Source organism: Furipterus horrens, unplaced genomic scaffold (genome assembly GCF_987537825.1).
Source record: "Furipterus horrens unplaced genomic scaffold, mFurHor1.1.pri manual_scaffold_9, whole genome shotgun sequence".
Classification (NCBI taxonomy): Eukaryota; Metazoa; Chordata; class Mammalia; order Chiroptera; family Furipteridae; genus Furipterus; species Furipterus horrens.
In genome coordinates, this window is record NW_028327179.1 from 91034047 (window position 1) to 91047409 (window position 13363).

General features: G+C 38.1%; 1 protein-coding gene across 6 annotated transcripts in view; it reads right to left on the reverse strand.

The window, feature by feature from the left end:
- Positions 1-4661, reverse strand: part of CNOT4 (CCR4-NOT transcription complex subunit 4) — a 125723-nt gene extending 121062 nt beyond the window's left edge. For all 6 annotated transcript variants that reach the window (XM_090287550.1, XM_090287548.1, XM_090287549.1 and 3 more), the window contains exon 1: positions 4455-4661. The gene's annotated coding sequence lies outside the window, so the exon portion shown is untranslated. The remainder of the gene's footprint in view (positions 1-4454) is intronic.
- Positions 4662-13363: the final 8702 nt, after the last annotated feature.

Consider the following 13363-nt stretch of genomic DNA (forward strand, 5'->3'; position numbering starts at 1 on the left):
GATTATTCTGATGTTCTCTTCTCTGATTTTCTCTAAATACTCAAGAGGTGAGATTTTAGTTACCATAACTTTTTTAAAAAGCATATTTTATTTGAACAGATATCTTACACATACACATATATAAATAGCAAGGATCGTTCTAAGAGTGATACATCATCCACCATCACCCAATGCAATTCAAGTTTAAACAGGGCAAAGCTCTTGTATAAAGAGAGTTCAGTAAGAAAAAAAGTTCTCACAAATAAACTTCTTAGGAAAAAAATAAACTCGTTCCAATTGCCTTGTTACTTGTACTATCTTTAAAGTTAAGTCTTCCCAGCAAGTAAAAATAATTTCTCTCTTCTGGTAAAAGAAAAACTCTGATATGGGAAAGCTTAACCTAGTGTTGAAATTTTTTCTCTATAAACTACTTTCTGATATAAATGAATGAATGAATGAATGAATGAATCAAAGCATAAAATAGAAATGTGACAAAACCCACTGGATTATACTATCACTACACTTGAAAAAGTTGACATTTAGCACTCAATCTTTTCCAATAAAAAAGGTCACATAATAAGGAGATTAAAAACAATTCTGAAGAAAGTTCTTTCAGAAAATCACTAAATAAGTGACTAAAAAGTCCCACTTATCTTCTTTCCTTGGATCACTAAATAATTCAGTAAATTATGTCATTTGTATAATATGTGTACTCTCAACTTTTGAAAATATACATATATTACTATCTTCAAAATATCAGGAATATTATGGGGGGAAAATGGGACAACTGTAATAGAAAAACAATAAAATTAAATTTAAAAATAAATATCAGGAATATTGCCACATTTTCTATAAGAATGGACATTTGTAACTCGTTCCTATTATCTCTTAGGTAACAAAATTTTTGAAATCTCAGAATGTGCTAGAATGTTTTGTAAAGTATGTGATGTCTAACTACTATGCTCTACACATGAAACTAATACAAAATGTTGTTTAATGTAAAGTGTAATCGAAAAATAACATTAAAAAAAATCTCAGAATGTGTTAATAAGTTTTACACAATACATGTTATTCCAGTGGGATGAAAACCATTTATAAGTTCCACTTAGATTAAGAAATCCTTTGAGAAAAGTATGTAGTACATTCTACTTATACTATTTCTAGAACACTAAAAAGCTCTATAACCTATTTCCCTACTGTTTTCTTTGGAACCAGCTGAGATGAATGTAACTTCTTTCACAAAACGTCAAGACAGTACTATACTTAATAACACAAAGCTAACCAAATTTTCACAGAGCCTGAAGTTTTCACAAATTAAAACTTTTTATTACAGCTGGTCTAAAAAAATAATAACATTGAGTTAAAATAGATTCTATCGAGTAGTATTTGCAGGCACCCCTCTCCCAAAAATAACACATTAAAACAAAGCATAGCTTCACCTTAAAAACAGCAGTAGTGAAGGACACGAGCAGAAGACTTGTAAAAACACACTGCTTAAACTGAGAAGACAGTCTTCAATTCTCTTAAGACATGTAACATAATTTTTAAAATGAAACTCCCCTAATGTAAGTTCACAATTATACAACACCCTCTTTCTTTTATACAGTAATGAACTGCAGGTTATTACTACTGCTCTCTTTAGACTGAAGTTGAAGACATTACAAAACAATTTTCCTGCATTTTGCCCTTTGATTATAACTGTCTCATCCTAATAAAATTAAAGATTTGTCTGTGCAACTTTATGAAAACAAATTTTATAATACATAAGTCAACTTTAAGTAATTTGTGCTCAAAAACCTTCTATAGAAATAATCTACTCATCTAGAGATTTCAACAACTGAACCTGGCAGAAAGTATTCCAACAGTCAAAATTAGGAAGTCGCAATGTTTATAATGTTACATCTAAAAATTTAAACCATACAAAAATATTTTGAAATCTTAGCTATTTCCTATCAAAATGTCAAAAAACTTTAGATATCTTTAGATGTGATAAAGATCCCAAAGTAAATTCATTTTAACGTCAGTGCTGAAATTAAGAATCCGATGACTGCAGGAAAAGTGTGGAGTGGAAAAAACTCCTTGAGAATGTATTTACTGAGGCAAAATCGCCTTACAAAGAAAACATGTATCAAAAGCATTTACCGTCTTCTGCCAGACAGTCCTCTCCTAAAACACACTGCTTACAACTCAGCCAAGTATGACTGCCAAGGGCTTCCCAACCTGTGTGTTAGGTTTGTTCAAAGTGGAAAGCTTCTCCACCAGCATATTACAAACAAATATGAAATACATTTTTTCCCTTAGGAGTGAAAATCAATTGTATTAATCACATTCCTACTGGGACAAACTAAATGTAAGTAGTATTTTTTAAAAACCTCAAGTTATAACTTAGAACAAGGTTTTCTATATAAATTGCTTCCAATTCCCAAGAGTAGGGACTTATTCAGTTTCTTCAAATTGGGGCTTAAGTAGCTAAAAGGAAAAAAATAAGTTTTATAAACAGCTTTTCTATCTCAGTTTGATAAAACAGATCACTTATCACAATCAAGTGACCATAATGCCAAATGTAAGATTCCTCAAGCATTACAGGTAAAACTTGTAAAAAATCGCAACACAGTGTGTGCAAAGTGATCAAAGGGGTAACTGTATCTGTATTTAAACTTGAGGTATTATACTTTTTGCAAATAAGGTACACTGCTGCATGAGATCACTACTATGACTTTTAACATTTTTACCTATATCTTAAGAACACAACATCTTATTTAGACATGAGATATATGTATCTGATATATGTAATCCTCTTTGATGTTCTGGTAATTCTTTTTTTCACAGTGGTCTGTTTAAAGCTAAGGCTCCTCCTTCCAATTACACCATTTATTCAGTATATTTTGATTTAGCTTTTGCCAAAACATAGACATGATAAGCCACCTCTTGCTTCTAGTTTTGTTTTTTAATGTAGATAATGACAGTGATTGCCACCAAATACATGTATGTGGCCACTCTGTCATTTCTTTCCAACCTTAGCCCTCATCTTTTCTATAGAAAAATGAGGGACTTAATTTTTTTTTTTTGGGGGGGGGGGTCTATTTTTCTTCTATATACATACCTAATGGGTTTTCAAAAGAAAACAATGTATTCAGATACTTACCACTCTAAAACTGTTAAAAGAGAGAACTTCCCAAATCCAAAAATTCTAAGTTTGATATTAGCTGGAGAGGAAATTTCCACTCAAACATAAATAAAATGTCATCGATTAAGCTGAACATCAATATAATTCACTTATTCAATAAACAATGCACGATATGGAAGGGATCTGTAACCCACGTATAACCTGCATATAATCAAAATATCACATATATTTGTTTGTGGAGATCACAGATGAATTTCGTTGTGTGCCAGATTTATCTTATTTGGAAATGCCAAGGCTAACATTTGTTAGTATAATTAGAGCCCACATTAAGTGTCCTGGGGAGAGGCAATTCAGAAGAACGCTGAGCTGCACGGACAAATCGGTCCAAAATGAAAAGAGAGAGAGAGAAAAACAACAACAACCTCCCAACAGAACGAATAATCCACAAATCACTGAAAACAAAACGAAAACGTCCCTCTCCGGAGTATCCTAAGTAAACGCTCTTCACTCAGAATGTTTGATCTAGGACCCTACCGCACTTCATTCACTTCCCAACTTCCTGGACTTTTCGGGGGCCAACAGGGGCACCCCTTTTTTTCTGGAAGTGAATGTTGGAAGAATCCGTACAGGAAAGCGGAAAGGAACGGACAATTCCCAAGAAAGCTGAGAAACAGGTGGGTCGGCACGAGCAGGAGCAGCACCGAGACACTGAAGGGGCAGCTTTAAAATGACAGGTGCGGTTCCAGGCGAGACTACACACATCGGAAGAGGCTCTCCTGTGGCACGTTGACGGGGGGCTGATCGCAAGCACGAGAAAGGGGCAAAGGCTAACTCCGGAGCGGCAGCAGCAGCGGAGCTAAAACCAAGCAGCAGGACGAGTGGGCAATGAGCACTAATGAGCAGCAGCAACACGGGTCAGAGTGGAAGTGATGGCTTTGCTCGTGGGAGACGGGGGCCACTGGGAAAGGACGTCAGAGAGGGGACGGGGGTCTGGGGAAACAAGGAGCCCTGAGATCTAAGGTCCCTGCCCCAACAAAAATGCAGGGGGGCGAGCTGAAGGCGAAAAGCCGCCTCGACTCCCCCAATTGAAGAAATTTTCCAAGGAGTCGGTGCTTGCCGCCACGCTGCCTTCTGCCCCGCTCTCTTTTCCTGGTGGTAACTGCTGTGGCGTAGAGAGGAGAGGGAGGAAGAGGAGGAGGAGGAAGAAGACCAAGAGAGAGGAGGGTGAGGATGAGGCGGGGGTTGGGGAGAGAGGGGGGTGCGGCCTGCATAGTTCCAGCGAAGCCTCCGCTCTCTCGTAGCCGGTCAGCCCCGGGTTTCCCCTAAGCCCAGCCCCGCATAGACTCACCCGCCTGCCTCGCTTCGCTTTTCCCTTAGCCGATTCCACGAGCTGCCGCGTCCTCACAGGAGACCAATGGACGAATGTCGGGAAAAAAACTCTTCAGAACCGGGCCTGATTGCTTTAGCGAGTCCGACCTTTACGGCTGAGAGAGACACTCTCAGCTTTCGGTGGGTTCCACAGCCAGACGGGCCACCATCTTACATTAGGGTAAGACTCCTCCGGCTTCCCGTGCGCAGGCGCACGCTGATCCGGCTGAGGGGGACGGGGGAGGGGCTGGGGGAGTGGCAGGCGGTCGCTCCCAGAGCACTCTGGGAGTTGTAGTCCTCAGATGATAACTGCCCAGTAGCAAGCTGGGAGTTGAAGTTCTCCCTCACAGGGCGGATGGGGTCGCCCACCTCAAGTGGCTGCTAGACTACTGCCTTTCTTCATGTTTTGCTTCCTTCGCTGTCCGCGTGTGCTGCTCCGCTTTCATTTAGTCGACGATCTTCGTTAGTGGTTGGCTCCGTTTCTTCTGAGCTTGCTCAAGTATGGGATACCAAAACTTGGGGCGAGCTTAACCAATGTAGGGGGAGCCAAGGACGCCTCTCCCCTGCTCCGCCTACCATAGCTATTAAAAGGGCGGGGTAGAGGCAGATTGGCAAGGTAGGAGGAGCGCGGGATTTAATCTAGGGTGAGAATTGGATACTGAATTGGCTGTTTGCGAAAAGAGTTAGTTTGTTTTCCGTCGTTTGTACATTTTGCAGGCACCAGCCTTATCTCATCCTCACCGTTCATCTTCAGTGAAGAAATAACCTAAGTAGCCCTGTACACGTGTACAAGAGAACGAGGACCCATGCCCTGACAAAAACGTGTTTCCGATTATATAAATTTGAGAACATTATGCGGATTTTGGTGCAAGTTACTGGTAGTTCTGTTTCCTGTTTGCACAGCCCAGCGCACGAAGTTCACAAAGTCCTCACACATCAATACGTACATCCCAAAGAATATAAGAATGCACCTGCAGTCCCTAGAAGCGCCAAATCACAGAAATCAACTTCCTGGTTCCTCCCAATTGCCTCCTAGAATTCTGGTGAAAGTGGCTCTCGAAGCAGTCGTTTTTGCTTATGGCGTGCATTATTCCATTCATACATCAAATACTCACTGAGCTCCTCCTGTGTGCCCCGCACTGTTCTATACATGGGGAGATGTTGGTGAGCAAAACACAAAATTCCCTCTTCCCATTCTAGGAAGTCCTGTATCTTAGTGGGTGTTGGGATGAGGGGAAAGGGAAAGGAGGCAATTTTTTTACAGTATAAGATTTAAATGCATAGTATGTCATGCTGATTTAAAAAGTTAGAGCAGGGGAAGAGAATAGGGAAAGGGGTAGCAATTTTAAGTCTGTGCATTCAATTTCATAGCGAGAAGCCTTCATTCTTTTCCTTAATAGATTAGTACTTTTATATTTCCGTTTCTTCCCTATGAAGCCTAAAGACAACAGTTACGTGGTGAAAACTTAAAATATATGATAAATTCACAATTTACCATGAATTTCAAACTATAAAATTATAAAATTATTATCTAGCAAGGACATTTGGGAAATCATTTGAATTCACCTTTAGATAATGAATTGTCTAAACAGTATACGCGATCTACAGGGACAGGCAAAAGTAGGTTTACAGTTGTGAGTGCAGGAGACAGTTAATTCTTGTACTCTGATTTATTAGTAATAATCATAACCTGCATGTCTTTTTCCATATGGATATCTGTAAACCTGCTTTTGCTCACCCGTGTATATTTTTTAAATGTCTGTTATATTACCAATTTTATAGTAGAATATAAACAGAATAATAAAAAGAACAAAATAAGAACCCTTCCCATTATTAATCATCATCTAAGTCAGTAATAGTTCACAACCTTATTTTACCCAACATACCTTTTAAAAATAAATATTTCTGTAACATCACCTTTATTAGCTTTAAATTAAATTCATAGGTAGTATAACCTATCTACATATTATTTTGTAAATTATATACCATGTATAAAAAATACAAAGAAAATAATTTGTAATCCAATAGTTTATATTTCAATATGCAAATACTGAGGCATGACTTTTCTTGAAAATGTAATCAAGTTGTCATTTGCTGGTATTTGTAACTAGAATCCCCATGAATGTGAAAGCTACAAATCCCAGCTGACACAAGTATGGTATTTCGGCCACCTCTGGTGCACAACACTAATCTGTCCTCAGTGTCCACTGTAGATGCATTCCTAAAGCATTCACTATTAGAATTATGTAAAAATAAAAAAGAAGTTTTGGGTTCATATATAAAATAGGTCAGGTTTCAGGTACAGATCATTAGAAACAGATTATTCTGGATGGACACAAAGTAATTTTTCATGTCAGGAACACTAGCACATTTTGCAGAAAGTCTTGCTTAGTGGCCCTTGTTCTCCAAAGGCCAGCAGTACCTCCCCGACTATCTAACACTAGGGGGCAATACCACACCTACTGAGCCATTCACTGGTAGAGACCGGTGATTTTCAACGTTTTTCATCTCTTTACACGCACAAACGAACTACTAAAATTCTGCGGCACACCAGAAAATGTATTATAATTTTTCCCAATCTGACCCCCCAAAATAGGTATAATTTTGATTTATTGACACCAAACAGCTGTTGTTGTATTGGCTGTTGTCATTTTTTTATTTGAAAATGTAAGCGTAAAGAGGTCGGTGTCCCTGACTAAATAGTCAGGTACTGCATGTTTTAAACATTCTCACGGTACACCAGTTGAAAATTGCTGGTGGAGATGAACATTTCCTAGGTCACCAACCAGTCACTGCCCTCTAAGGCCAATGCTTCTTTTACTATACTATATTACTAGTTTTTCATATATCATATGTATGTATGTGTGTATATGTATTTCATATAAACTAATCTATATAATAATACTCATTTAATTTTAAAAGTTAACACTAAGTTCTATTACCTAGCTGCCTAGTAATTCCTCCGTGTAGCACATCTATTCAGTTAGTAAATATTTTTTTACATTTAGGCATTGTGCTGAGTGCTGGTGGTATTTCATTTTCACTAGGCACCGTGATATATTATTAGGTAAAGAATAAGTAAATAACAACATGATATATTGTATATAACATAATCCATTTCTTAGAAATAAAAAAGCCAATAAAAATGTTTGAATATATTTCTGTATAAAACAGAAAAAAGAATGCAAGAATGTATATACATCGAGTTTTAGTGTGTGGTTGATTACCTTGGGAGATTGCAATTGGAAAGGGGTGGAAGGAGAAAATAACTTTTTCTTTATAAATTGCTGTATTGATTTATTGTGTGTGTGAGTTAGTTTTATATATTTTTTAAAAAAGATCACTCTGCTGTGTGGAGAATGGGTAGGCGAAAAGAATGAAGATGGTGCAACTGATTAAGAGAACATTTCAATTATCCAGATGTTGGTTCTAATTATGGTGGCGCTGAAAATGGAAAAGAGGTGATGCATTCAAGATATATTTTTTGATATTGAAACAGTAGGACTTGATGATGAACTGGATAATGGAGGTATTCTCATGAATGATTCAGATTTTCTGACTTAAGTAGCCTTGTAGGGTAGCTCCTTTAGTAAAGGGAGGATGGTGAATATTGGAATAACATCTGTAGACAGTAGGATAACAGCTTCATCATAAAAACAACAAAATTTAAGGGAAATAATGATTGCCCATTTGAGACTGGTGAACTTGAAAATCATGGCCATATGCCCTAACAGGTGTGGCTCAGTTGGTTGGGTGTCATCCCGCAAAGCAAAAGGTCACTGGTCTGGTCTGATTCCCCGTCAAGGCACATGGCTGGGTTACAGGCCTGGTCCCCATCCAGGCAGGAGCCAGAGGCAACGGATCAATGTTTCTTTCACACATTGATATTTCTCTCCCTCTCTTTCTCTTTCCCTTCCCCTCTCTCTAAGAATAAATAGTTGTTTTTTTTTAATCATGGCTATAGTATTTTGCCCAACTTACTGATTTTTTTTCTAATGCTTATCTGCTTGGGTTCTGCTATAGGCCTAATATGTAGTTGGGCTTATTAAGGCTAGAGAAGGAGAATGAAACCAGGAGAAGGTTAATGGGCAACCAAATTTAGGGGTTGTTTCCCATTTTTTCAACCTTCATAAATTATATACATATATCAGTACTTTTAATAAATAAAATTTTCAAGTTATTCTTGAGATATAGTCTCAAATGTAGACCTGCTGGGCCACAGGAAATGATCAGTTTTATGATCTTGGTTATGGAGCTTTTGTCCCTAAAAACCCATTTACTTTGACCTTTACCATTATTATGTTTAGTTTTAATTACTTAGTGAATATTTGAGTGCTAAATATTGTGTGTATGGTAGTGAGCAAAGCACTAAGCTCCCTCAAAGATCTTAGGGTATAAAAGGGAAGATGGAAAACAGGTAAACAAAATAAGAAGCAAGTAACACTCTGCTTGTCAGAGGAATAGGATAGAAAAGGAACAGAGCAATAGAAATATCAGGAAGGGATTTACTTGAGATTGGAAAGCTTCTCTAAAGAGATAATTTAATCTGAAATTTAAAGGATTAGAAGGGATAAACAATTTAAAGAATGGTTCATGCCAGCACCCTGACACAGGAGTGAGTTTAGCATATTCCGGGAATGGAAAATTAGCCAGTGAAACTGGGGCAAAGACAGAGTATAGGGTAGGAGAGGAGGTTAGGGAAGAAGGTAAAAATCAGATTATGCAGGGTTTTTACATGGAATTTGGATTTCATTCTAAATAGGTTAAAAGATGATTGAATGGATTTGAAGCAGAAGAGTGACATAAATCAATTTATCTTTTCCAAAGGTCAGGTTGCTGCCATGTGGAGAAGAGATCAAAGATGGGTGAAGAGACCTGTGAGGAAGCTATTGGGTAGCCTGGAGATAATAAATGGCCTAGACAGGGGCAGGACTGGGACAGGAACAAAGCTGGTACTGAGGGGTGTGAGGAAGGCATTCGCCTTGGGCACAGAATTCAAGCAAGCACAAAAAGATGCCGTATGGAGGTAAATGATATTTTGATACAACATTTAAAAAAATCAAAATTAATGCAAACAACAAAATGTTAAAATGTAAAATAAAGACAAGATGGGACCCTGTTTTCTGAAGCCTTGCTCGCTTCCCTCCCCTAATCTTGGCCCTGTTTCCAATAAAACTCTATTTACCTGATAGGCAGCTGGCTCTAAGGCTGTAGTTTGCTGGTTTTGAAACTGGAAAAGTCGGGATTTGGGCTGCCTATAAGTAACTTATAAGTAGAGACAAGAATTGAATCTTTATGGGCTCTTTAGAAGATGTTGGGTTATGTACCCTCAAAAACCATCTTAACATCTTATGTCAAGTGGCCATTTTTATAAGGAGAAGAAAGGGTAGGTAAGAGGTTTGGGGGAAAGGTTAATCAGATAAGAATTACAGTACACAGGGATTTTCCTAGTACTTCTTTATCTGTAGATGAACAACTCAGATACCAGCTCCAAGGTTTGCAGCTGCCCTGGGGCACAAAGGCTGAATTGCTTGTTGGCCTCCTGGGTCAAGTAGGTCATGCAGTCCAGTTCCTGGAATAACAGCTTTCCATATGCATTAATCACTTAAACCTATCAACTAAGGCTAAAATCTTTAAGTCTTGAGTTCCCCTATCAGTTTGATTAAAAAAAAAAAATCATTCATATAAAAGGAAATGCAAAACAGCCCATCAATATACCCTACAACCAAAGCATTTCACTCCTGGGTTTCGGGGGTGTGGATGCGTGTGTGTGTGTGTGTGTGTGTGTGTGTCTTACACAGGTATGCCAGGAAACTTAATGGCAGCATTAGTAGTAATAGCATTTACAACCCAAATGTCAGTCAATAATAGATTGGATAAATTGAATAATTTGATACAGTGTGATACTATACAGAAAAAAAAAAGATTGAAGTACAGCTATGCGTTTCAATTTCTTTTTTTTTTTTTTTAAAGATTTTATTTATTTTTAGAGAGAGTGGAAGGGAGGGAGAAAAAGAAGGAGAGAAACATCACTGTGTGGTTGCCTCTCACATGCCCGCAACTGGGGACATGCCCACAACCCAGGCATGAACCCTGGTTAAGAATCAAACTGGCGACCCTTTGGTTTGCAGGCTGGTGCTCAATCCACTGAGCCACACCAGACAGGGCTTCAGTTTCAAAGAATGAATTTTAATAACAAAATATTAGAAGAAAAAAATATTGGACAAAGGAAAATAGTCACAGATGAATATATAACAGTAAGATATATTTTACATGAAGTTCAAAAGTAGGCAAAGCTAAATAATGTTGCCCAGAGATACATAGATTAAAATTACAAACAAAAACGAGGAAATGTTTTAGACAAAATACAGGACATGTTTATCTCTATGGGGAGAAAAGAGGACATGATCTTGGAAGGTTACACAGGGAACTTCTAAGGAACTGGTGCAGGTCTATTTCTGTATCTTGTAGACACACAAGTGTTCATGTTACTATCATTTTTAAAGATGCAGATACATTTTGTATTTTCTTTCGTGTGACATGCTCCACAATTGAAACAATTACTCAGGGACATACTCATGAAAAATTGAATAAGTAGTCAGATTTCCTCCTGAAAGACACCAAGTCAATATTTTTGCAGGCCAATTTTGGCCGTCATTCAAGAAATAGATAATGCCTCTCTTATTCAACCCTTCTTTTTCAACTTCTTTACTTATGGAGATAAATGTACCATAACGACCACATCAACAGATTAAAATAGAAAACACGCATGAGCTTTAAGAATTTTTTATGAATCACTTTGATTAAATAAGTAGTTGCCCATATCTTTTTTCATTCCCCCAAACTCTTCTATTACTCCAGTCAACAAATATTTATTCAACACTTACTTTGTTTGCCACTCACTGTGCTAGATACAGGGAACACTAAAGTCATGCTCCTCCTTCATGGGAAAGACAGACAGTAAACAAGAATTAGATACACTATAAATATCAATTTTTAATATTCCACATAAACAAAAAGCTTTTTGGTGGTTAACCCTTTTATTTTATTCTTTTAGAGTAAAAAGGTCTTAAGACCAAAAAGTGAGAAAACCACTGTGGTTTATCCCCAGTTGTGATTAGTTCATTTCTTGCTCTGACTTCATAAGGCATCATTTTGATGGAATTACAAACAACTACTATATAAAGCTCTGGCTGGGTTTTTATCCTTTAGAGCCCAGGAAGCTGATTTGTGGTGACCTGTAGGTCTTGGCCTAGTTAACTTTTCTATTTTTCTCATTTATTTACTCTTTTTTTTCTCTTTGTTCATTTTTCTTTATTTCCCTTTTTCTTATGTTCTTGTTTTTTTTTTTCAGTGTTTTGTTCTCTTCTCATTTTTTAATTTTTTATATTTGTATTTAATCATTCTTTCTTTAAATTAAACAAAATTTATTGATTGATTTTAACTTTTTTATCCTCACCTGAGGACATTTTTTTTCATTGCACTTACAGAGGGAAGAAGGGAAAGAGGGGGGAGAGAGAGAGAGAGAGATGTTGTTTCACTTACTTACGCATTCATTGGTTGCTCCTTATGTTCCCTGACCAGGAACCGAACCTGAAACCTTGGAGCATTGGGACGACACTCTAACCAACTGAGCTACCCAGCCAGACCTCTTCATATTTTTTTTAAAAGATTTTATTTATTTACTTTTACAAAGAGGGGAAGGGTGAGAGAAAGAGAGGGAGAGAAACATCAATGTGCAAGAGATTGGGCTGCTTCTCAAACACCCCCAACTGGGGACCTGGCCCACAACCCAGGCATGTACCCTGACTGGGAATTGAACTGGTGACCTTTCAGTTCACAGGCTAGTGCTCAATCCACTGAGCCACACCAGCCAGGGACCTCTTCAGATTAAAACAAAACAAAACAAAAGAAAACTTTTATAAGAGTTTATTTGAGCCAAACTGACAACATATGCCAAGGAGCAAGATCTCAAGTGCCCCTCAGAATTTTTAAAGTTAGTATAGTTAGTACCAGAATAGTTAGTATAGTTAGCATCAATATAGTTAGTATAGTTAGTATTGTTTATTAGCATAATTAGTACAGTTAGTATTGGTATAGTTAGCATAGTTAGCAAGTCACCATGTCAAATGGCCTTGCAGCTATCTTTGCTGACCATGAGTGCCATATTGGCCTTACAAACTCCTGAACACTATTGGCCAAGGAACCTTTGCCAAAGTGAGGTTGGTCTGGCACAATATGACCAGGACGGAGGTGGCTGTCAACCATTCATCAGCTGGGCTCCTCTAGCCTTTTCCAAGAAACCCACTATACAAAGCATTTGAATCACCCAAGTATTATGAAGTTATTCGAGGTGACTGCCACCAGGGAAACAGTATTTCTCTCTGTGGAGCATGTGAGCAGAGGGGACTTGCTTGATGATCTGGAGGTCCACAGCTGAATGACTGAGAAGGAGGCCCATGCCATGTTCTGGCAGCTGGCCTCAGTTGTGAATTTATAGGCCATAAGCTGAGCGTGTTCTGTGCTGTCCCAGAGTTATTCCTGCACCGAACCTATGACGCCCCTGGGGCTGATATTAGAGCCTGGGGATAGTTCTGTACGGTTTGGTTACAGGGACCCTGCAGTCTGTGGGAACTGAAGCAGCAGATACTGAGCGGGCACTTCCATGTCCCATATGCCATATCTATAGACTGTCAACTTTTGTTTTGTTTTTTGGCTCTTTTCAGTTTATTACGTGAAGGAGTTACGCTAGTCCAAGTTAAAAGCAGATCCCAAGTGGTTACATTATATAAGCTGTGAAGTTTTTAAACTTGTGACAAGGGACAGAAGGAGGGGAATTCTACTCATTGCAAGGAAATCTTCACTTAAGCTTCGGTGAGCCAAAAGCAC